Source organism: Macaca thibetana, chromosome 8 (assembly GCF_024542745.1).
Source record: "Macaca thibetana thibetana isolate TM-01 chromosome 8, ASM2454274v1, whole genome shotgun sequence".
Lineage (NCBI taxonomy): Eukaryota > Metazoa > Chordata > Mammalia > Primates > Cercopithecidae > Macaca > Macaca thibetana.
The window spans coordinates 80,322,568-80,331,763 of NC_065585.1; positions in this window are offsets into that span (position 1 = coordinate 80,322,568).

Sequence of the window (9,196 nt, forward strand, 5' to 3'; positions counted from 1 at the left end):
AGAAGCACTATGCTGTTGATTTGCTTTCTCTGTAAATTATGCTTTAAAACTAGACAGGTGAGGGGCTTGAAGTTCTGTTTTGTTTGTTTGTTTGTTTGTTTTTTGACTAATGTACTTATTGAGTACGAGACTCACTTTGTGGAGTTTGGTGATCTGGCCAGAGGCATGGAGAAGACTACATTGTAAGTGTGATTTTCTTCTAGGGTGGGCTTAGAGTAACCTAAGGGTTAGTGATCTGAGACCTATCTCTGGGACTGCTCAGGAACAACAGTCTCAAAGATTGAGGAAGAATTCTCCTGATTTTAGAAGTTCTGGATCTGGAAGACAGAGAATGGGATTGCTCTTTCTGGATAATTCTATGTTAATTGTGTCCTCATCCCCTTCTAGTGTGTGGCATGTGTGTGTGTGTCTGTGCGAGTTTGCATTTGTGTGTGTATAAGTGTGTGTGGAGAGAGAGAGAGAGAACAGATAATGGTAAATATAGTTGTTGAGATAACAGAATGGCTCTAATTTAGAGTTGGGATGCAAACATAACTCTAAAAATTGTTATCAAGGACTTTTCAGAACATTAAAACAAGTCAAACCGAGTAGGACGAATAATCATGGAGTTTTACAATGCCTATTGTTTGAAAATTTACTTCTATAGATGGATCAAGGAATTAGGGGGAACTAAAAAGTCTGAATTGCCTGGGAGATAGTAGAATCGCTGGGTTGCAAGGAAAATTGTCTGGTGTGTTCACTGATCTTTAAATAAGACCAAGGGATGATGGGAAGAAAAAAGAACTGGCATTTCGTTGGGTATACTCTATGTGAAAATGCTCTACCAGGCTCTATCACAGACACATTATTTCATATATTCTCACCTCAGCCCTATAAGATAGGTATTAATTTTTCTTTATTTTACAAATGAGAATGCTGAAGCTTTGGAGGGTTATATAACCTGGCTAGGGTCACACAGCTAACAAATTTTTGAATTAAGACTAGAATTTAAATAAGTTTTTCTCTAAAATCTGTATTTTTCTTCAACACAAATATCTCACATGATTTATTTTTCTCATAATCACTCATGACAGAAGTAGGTATTTAATCACCACGTATCTTCCCAGACTCATTTTTCTCTATACTCTCCTCTCGGCAGTTATTTTCTACTTCTGTCATTGGGCAGATGCCTTATGCTTTTTCAAACATTCCTATCCAAAAGCTCTCTCTGTTCTTTGGCTCAAACCGTTCAGTTTTCCTGCAATGCCTTCACCAGGACATTAACTTGGGTTGCCTTTTATTCACATGGGTGTATGAGCTCATGGGCTTGAAGCCAAACATACACACACACAACACACACACACACACACACACACACACACACACACACATACATGAATTGGAATTTTATGTTGCATTAAACTGTGAAACAGAGAAATTGGGCAAAGGCAGTAGCAATTTTACTTTTCAGAGATTTAATTTTGGGATGTAATGATTCTTTTTTCTTCTTTTTCCAGTTTTTCAATATTTATTTTAAGAAAGCTTTTTTGCTACCCTATTTCACTTCCTAACACATAATTTAGCCAATTAAATCATGAGTCTGAAACTTCGAGGCCTTGAGCTAGTTCTTTACTGAGGTTAAGCATCATTTAGTAGCATAATTAACTCTTTAAAACTCTTAACTCACTATTCTACTTATCGAATGCCTAATACTTAGTGTTAATTCTCAAAGAAAGGAAAAATGAGAGTATGTTAATAACATCTAACATATTCTATGAAGTTTTCTAAATATGGGTATACATCTAGTATATTGAATATGATTATGTTTTAGTTTTCTTATGAGAATAGTAATCCTCACTTTAAGGAAAATTATGAAAGTTTATTAATACTGGCAGAACACCTTGAGAATGATAAATAATATAAAGTAGAAAAATCAAAATATAAATACTAGATTAGAAAACATTTAAAATCAAAATTATATTTACTATTTCGTTCCGAATATTAAATGAATTTTTCTATTTTTCTTCTTATGGTTTCCATTGAAATATTTATGTAAGATTCTTACACTCAAATCTTTAAATGAATATTACTTATATATGTCTATTTCTGAAAAATGAATCACCTTACCGTAGGGAATCTAAGTATTCCTTCTATTGAGCTAAAAACTCAGAGGTAATCTAAGGTTAAAAAATTGTAGCTTAAAAGTACAGTATTTTGGTGATTAAAATAATTTAGTAAATAATGAAAGAGAATATTAAAATTTAATATAGCAGTTTTTGGATGGGAATTAACATTGGAGAGCACACTAAGTATTTATTTCAAAAATACAGATAACCTCGGAACTTATGTTTTTGGATATAAGTTATTGCTTGTAGTACTGTTCCAAATCAGGCATTGAAGGCTGATTTGGAGCAGTGTGATATAGTGTTACTGTGGAGAACAAAAGAAACAATAAGGGCATATACTCATTTTAAATCTTTCAGAAAAGTACTATAATATTAGTGACCAAAATATGAGACCAATAATCTGAGATTTATTAAAAGCCAAACCTCTGGTGAGCCATTATAGCTCTTTGACTTTGACTTAATTTCTTAATCCCAAAATGGAGATAAAATTGCTTACTTGCAAAAGGATAGTGAATACTAATTAATTAATGGGTCTGAGCACTGCTGATATATTCCATTTTCTTAATTCATGTTTTAAGGCTACAAACACAGACATGCTTACAATATGGAAGCTGTATGTTAATACATAATGTATCCCAATGTTTGGGTTGTTCAAATGCATACCTAGCAGACTCAGATGAGTCACAGATACATTTCCTGGAGAGCTTCATAGTGGTTTCAAACTACTCAGCTCTGAATGTAACTTTTGATAGAAAACACTGAATTCTACTGGTTTCATCTCTGAGGCTTAAGATGTGTGTGTGTGTGTGTGTGTGTGTGTGTGTGTGTGTGAGAACATGCTTATATACACGGTCTCTTTTGCATTTTAGGTAGAAGTGTAGAGAAATATATTTAGCAAAATAAACCTCTTAATCACCATGAATCCAAACTAGTGCTTGTCTCCAGTTTCTAGTTTGTATGCAGTGCCTCAAGGCATGGTAACATCCGCCTAGGCATTAACGGCATGATCTGCTTAACCTAAATTTAAGGAATTGTTTCAGGTTTTTGGGAATTAATTTGTCATGATAGTGTCATCTGCACAGGAATGTAAGTTAGATCATGTATGACCTTCCAGAGCAGATGGGCCTCACATGTATGTGCTATCATGGAAAAGGTGCAGGGCCAGGAGTCAGGAGCCCCTGTTTCTAGGCTTGACTTCACCTCTGACAAATTGAATGAGGCAATGAAAAGTGACAGTTTCCTCAACTGTAAGAAGAGTGCACTGGATTAACATTTTGTGTCCCTAGTACTATAACCCAAATCTCTAAATTTCCAGGCTCCTTCTCTCCCTATTGTTTTACCCTACCATTTTTGAGTGCTTCTGCACAAGTCAGCTCTGGGCAAACTACATGCCAGGGAGTATTGCCTGCAGAGAGCCATGCACATATTCAATAAATGTTGCTTGAAATGCTTCATGATTAATTAGCCATCTACAGAAAGCCTGTGATCAATGTGGATGACTGAACCTTAATAGTAAAATAGTTAAAATTTATTGAGTACCTCTAATGTGACAGGCACTCTATTTGCAGTTTACATAAGATATCTTATTTAAGCAACCATCTGGGAAACACATCTAAATCCTCCTGGAGAGCTTTGACATTGTGGTATTACTGGCCATTCTTCTCAGGAAGTCTTTTCTGCTGGCCTTGTTTGGAGCCTCCCTTATGATGTAACTTGAAGAAACTCAATAAATGCAAATAGGTTTGCATTGGAAGAAAACAGGGCTAACTATCCACCCACACCTCAAGCTAATGCACTGAATGTACAAATTGTATCTTGAAAAGCTATAGGCAAGATCATGTTCGTGGGAGAATCTCCTTCCTCATCATCCATGGTTCCTCCCCTTATCTGAATATTTAAATGGGCATGAAGTAGTTTTTCTTTTCTTTCTTTTTGTAATTCTGCCATGCAAATACCTCAGTAATGCATCTTGTCCTCCCTGTCCCTGGCATAATTGTCTTAGTTCAGACATTAATTATCTCTCTTGTGGAATGCTGTAATAGCCTCCTCAGTGGTCTTTCTTTTTATCCTTTTCTAATATTTTCTTTTTTCTTGCTGCCAGAGTGAATTTCCTAACACTCAAGCTGACTGTGTTTAAAATTCCTCAACAGGTCCTCTTGACATCCTACATGGAGCATTGCCTCTTTGCCACCCAGTTCCCACACAGAGGGAGCTGCTCCATTCTGTAGGCATGTGTGCACTTTGATATACATGTCTGTTAGCAAATGTATTTTATGCATGTTGCTTCTATTGGTTTGTGAGTTTTGCATAATAAAACATCTTTGAATCATATCAGTGAGGCCACATTGTTAAGGATTGCTGAAGGAATAAAGAATTTGGGGAGCCTGAGCTATTTCCTGGTTTCAGGAGAGGAAACATAAAGACTCCTTTTTCTTTCTGTGACAGCCATCTTGGCCAACAACAAAAGGCTAGATAGAATTTTTATTTCCAACATTTCATTTCTTCTGCCCTGATAATATTTCTCTGTGAAGAAGGACCAATCCTATATTGTTAAATAAGTTTTGTAGCTTGGTCTTACCCAGAATTCTATTAGGTTGTTGTAAAAGTAATTGCAGTAGTGGAATTCTGGGTAATGGCATTACTTTTAATGGCAAAAACTGCAATTACTTTTGCACCAACCTAATGGCATCTCAAAGCATTGTGCCTTTGTTAACTTGTAAGCCAGTGCATACCTTTCTCTAGCTGCTATATTGAGAGCAGGATATAACTAACCAGGTTGATAAAAACAGATTTAAAATTTCAAAGCATAGAGAGTAGAGTCAAGAAAATCTAGTTTCTCATGATGATTCCATTATCTACTACTTGTGTGAGTTTGAGTGAACATCTTAACCAGTGTAACCTTAATTTTCTTTTGTATACAATGGGGATAATTCCCAGGTTATAGAGCTGTTCTGAGCATTCAGTATTATGACATGTAAAGCACCTCATGTAGTGCCTGGCATTAAGTACTCTCATAATAGTAGCTATTACCATCATTATTATCATTATTAGTAGCATTTAATGCCCTGCTGCAATGAAGAGCATCATAGTTCATTAAAATTGTTTTTCTAATCCATTTTCTTATTTAATTCTCATAAACCCCAACCCTATAATTATAATCTATGAAAAGGGCTTGATTTATTGTCTTAGAATTTCTGATAGGCAACTTACTTGGCTAGGTGACAGCAGGCTAGGGCTCAGAGATAACTGTTTCAGTACTACTTCTCAAAGGTCTGATCTTTCTGATAGGAGGAACTAAAGTCTTAGGACCAAGGTTACCCTGAGATTCACTGCTAACCCCCTACTCCGGAAAGAATGTTTCCAAGGCTGATCCTAAGGTGGTACAAGAAGGCTGCAGTAAGTAAGGTAGAGAAAACATTCTTAGAATGACCCAAGAGAAGAGAAGTGGAGGAGTGGGAAGAGAAGGAACCTCCTGGGAGGTCCTGCAGAACCTTCTCAGATCTGCAAAATAATGGCTTAGCCTGAAAACATCAAAAGATGCACTTGATTCCTTTTTCTCTGTCACCCTCTATTCATCCTTCAGCAAACCCTATCAGATTTACCTTCAAATTATTTCCTAAATCTGATCACCTTTTTCTATTTTCACCACTATTATCTTGGATGGAACCACCACCATTTCTCCTTGATCTATTGCAACAGTCTTTAAATTGGTCTCCTTATTTCTACTCTTGACTCTCCTGCTCCTCTTCTACAGAGCTGACAGAGTGAGCTATTAAAATGTAAATCAAATCAAATCACTCCACTGCTCAAAAATGTACTAAGGTTTCTGTCACACTCAGAATGAAATCCAGAGTCCTTGCAATGACACTGGAAGTCTTCCATGATCTACCTACAACCTACCCCTTCAGTTGCTTTCCTTCTTTCTCTTACCCACTTCAGCCACTCTGGCTTTCTTGTTCAAGGATTTTGTATATTATGAAACTATTGAAATTTTTCCCTTTTCAAATTGGTTTCTAATAAGTTTAGAGCTAAATTTATGGTCTATCTCTAGTAAGCTTATAATAATGTATATTTTTAAAAATTACCATTATTACTTCTGGCTCAGCTTTCCTTTTCTGCTGTTACTTTCTCTCTCCTACTTTTCTTAATTAAAAACTAAAATGTAAACCTTATTGTCTTTTTATTGTAAAATCAATATGCATGTTTATGACCATAAAATCAGAAAATATAGACAATTGGAAAGTAGAACAATATTCTCATCAAATCCCCCACCCCGCACTAAATCTTCCAGCTATTGTAAAGTTTAAACATCTTAACATGAGTTGGAAAAATCCTGGTTTCTGCTTATCTCTTGCTTAATCTCTTAACACTCCCTGTTCGCATGATTACCTTCTGTTCATTCTTCATGTCCTCAGTGGAAACATTAGGAGGTCTTCTCAGATATTTTCATCTATGAGCCCTCTAACCTCATACTGCAAGGTGAGTCCTCTAGTGCAAAGTGATGTTGTTGCCCCTATTGAAGAGCAGGGACAGTGTCTTTCTTATTCTTAACTATATCCACATAATTAGTTTAGTATCTGGCCCAGAGAAACTGCTTAATAAATGTTGATGAGTGAGTGAATAAATGAATGGATGAGACTTCTTGCTGGGGGAGGGTTTTTGAAAGTCTCTGTTCAAGGTTTATGTTCTATCATAAATGTAGTATGAGAGGTGTGCAGGTAGTAGGTCTAAAATATAAAAAACTCTGGGCCAGGCGTGGTGGCTCATGCCTGTAATCCCAGCACTTTGGGAAGCTGAGGCGGGCAGATCACCTGAGGTCAGGAGTTTGAGACCAACCTGGCCAACATGGCAAAAAGCTGTCTCTACTACAAATACAAAAATTAGCTGGGTGTGGTGGTGCGTGCCTGTAGTCTTAACTTCTTGGGAGGCTGAGGCAGGAGAATTGCTTGAACCTGGGAGGTGGAGGATGCAGTGAACTGAGACTGCACCACTGTACTCCAGCCTGGGTAATGGTGCGAGACTGTCTCATATCTATCTATCTATCTATCTATCTATCTATCTATCTATCTATCTATATCACACCAAATAGGTGCTCTTTAAGGGGTAATATTATGGAAATCCTTTGTCTTGGAGTATACCCAGTAAGACTTAAGACTGTCAAAGCCCTTCTTTCAGTAGCGGATCTCTTCAGTCATCTTCCCTTTAGTGCTACTCATGGGAACTATTGAGTTTGAGTTCTTGAACATAGTAGAATCAAACAAAAAGTTAGAGAACCCAGAATGTAACCTTTTTCATTGTTCTAATTTTATTGATTCACAGTGTTCATTTTATTGATTTATACAATCAATGGTGTTTTCTCTGTGTCCATAGTTGGGGAGCAAGTACTTTGAGCTTGCAGTAGATTTGTAGATATCTTTTCAAGCTCAAGTCTCTCATCAGGATGGTGGAGATGTGCTGAAAATAATCTATTATCTGAATTAATGAAATTGCTTTTATTTGGCTCTGCCATCTTTATAGAGTAGTTAAATCTTTGCTCTAGGCAGAAGTGATGGCAAGACCACTATCTGCAGAGACACAGCAATGTGCAGGGATGGGAAATGCAGAGAGTTCCAGGAAATAGTTCATTCTAGACTTCCTAATATTTTGTAAAATGTTCCTACTCATCTCTTTATATGTGAATGGTTTTTATAAAAGTGAATAAGAAAGTAGATCACATTTCATCTAATAATATATAAGGTGTTGGATTTAGAAGCCATAATGATGAAAATGACTGTCATTGTCTCTTCAGTTGGATTTGCTATGGCTACTACATACTAAATGAGCCTATCCAAGAGGTAGAGATTTGCTTTCTTTTTTTTCTTTTTCTTTCTTTCTTTCTTCTTCTTCTTTCTTTCTTTCTTTCTTTCTTTCTTTCTTTCTTTCTTTCTTTCTTTCTTTCTTTCTTTCTTTCTCTCTTTCTCTCTTTCTCTCTTTCTCTCTTTCTCTCTCTTTCTCTTTCTTTCTTTCTTTCTTTTTACCAAAAATAGCTATCATGTATTGAGTGCTTATAATCATATAATCTTGAGACTATAGGACAACTCAATAGTTGGATGTGTTTGCTCCCACTTTACTGAGGAGTAATTAAGATGCAGCCATGTTGAATAACCCAAATCATAAAACTGGTGTTCCAGCTGAATTTCTTTGACTCCGAAGTCCCTGCTCCTACCACAAGAAGGCCTTAGGTAGAATGGTGGAAATGTCAATGTAGAATCTAAAGTGTTTTAAAATGTTTTAAAATAGCAGTAAGATATTTTTTCTCTAATATGCAAATTTACATTACAAATGTATGCGTGAGGCTATAATGAAGATAGAAAGTTTGCTTGGAGGTGAGGGAAGGTGCTCCAGTGAGAGGATAAGATGGGATAAAATTGTGAAAATTTTATTGACTCTTAAAGCTGAAAAAGCTTGTAAGAATAATAAAGATAGAAGTTGAAAGGAAAGAAATGAGGGTATACTGAAGATTCCTTGAGTCCTATTGTTGATTAAGAAAATAAGAGAAGACAGTAAACAAAACAGAACATATTATAGGGGGCAGATCCTAAAACCAAGCTTGGAAACTGACCCTGGTGGAGCAGTCAAGGGAACAAGGAAACAAGACAGAGAGGCAACAAAATACACAGGTTGTTTTGATTGGTAGAGTGTAACTCAAGTCAGAGAACATATGCCAATCAAGATTCTTAAGGAGATATGAAGGATGATACTTATAAAGTGGTTATATATCCTGCTCCATAAAGCATTTTTCTTCAAAGACCCTAGCAGAGAAATGGCAATAAATACTGAAGCTTGATCTAAGACTAGTTAGCGGAAGTCAGGTGCTATTGACATGTTTTTCAACCTACTGGCAGTGACAACATTTAATCTCCAGGAAGCCTTGCTGGCCAAATAGCAGACTCCAAGACAAATTGGCTACAGTCCCTGTCCTTTTCTCAAAAAGATCACGTTGAGAAGGGAGATAGGGAGGGTAGGGAAAGAGACAGATGTGTAAGCAGATAAATTACAGATAGTATAGTGAATTATATATAATACATACATATACATAGGAGGCACTTTGG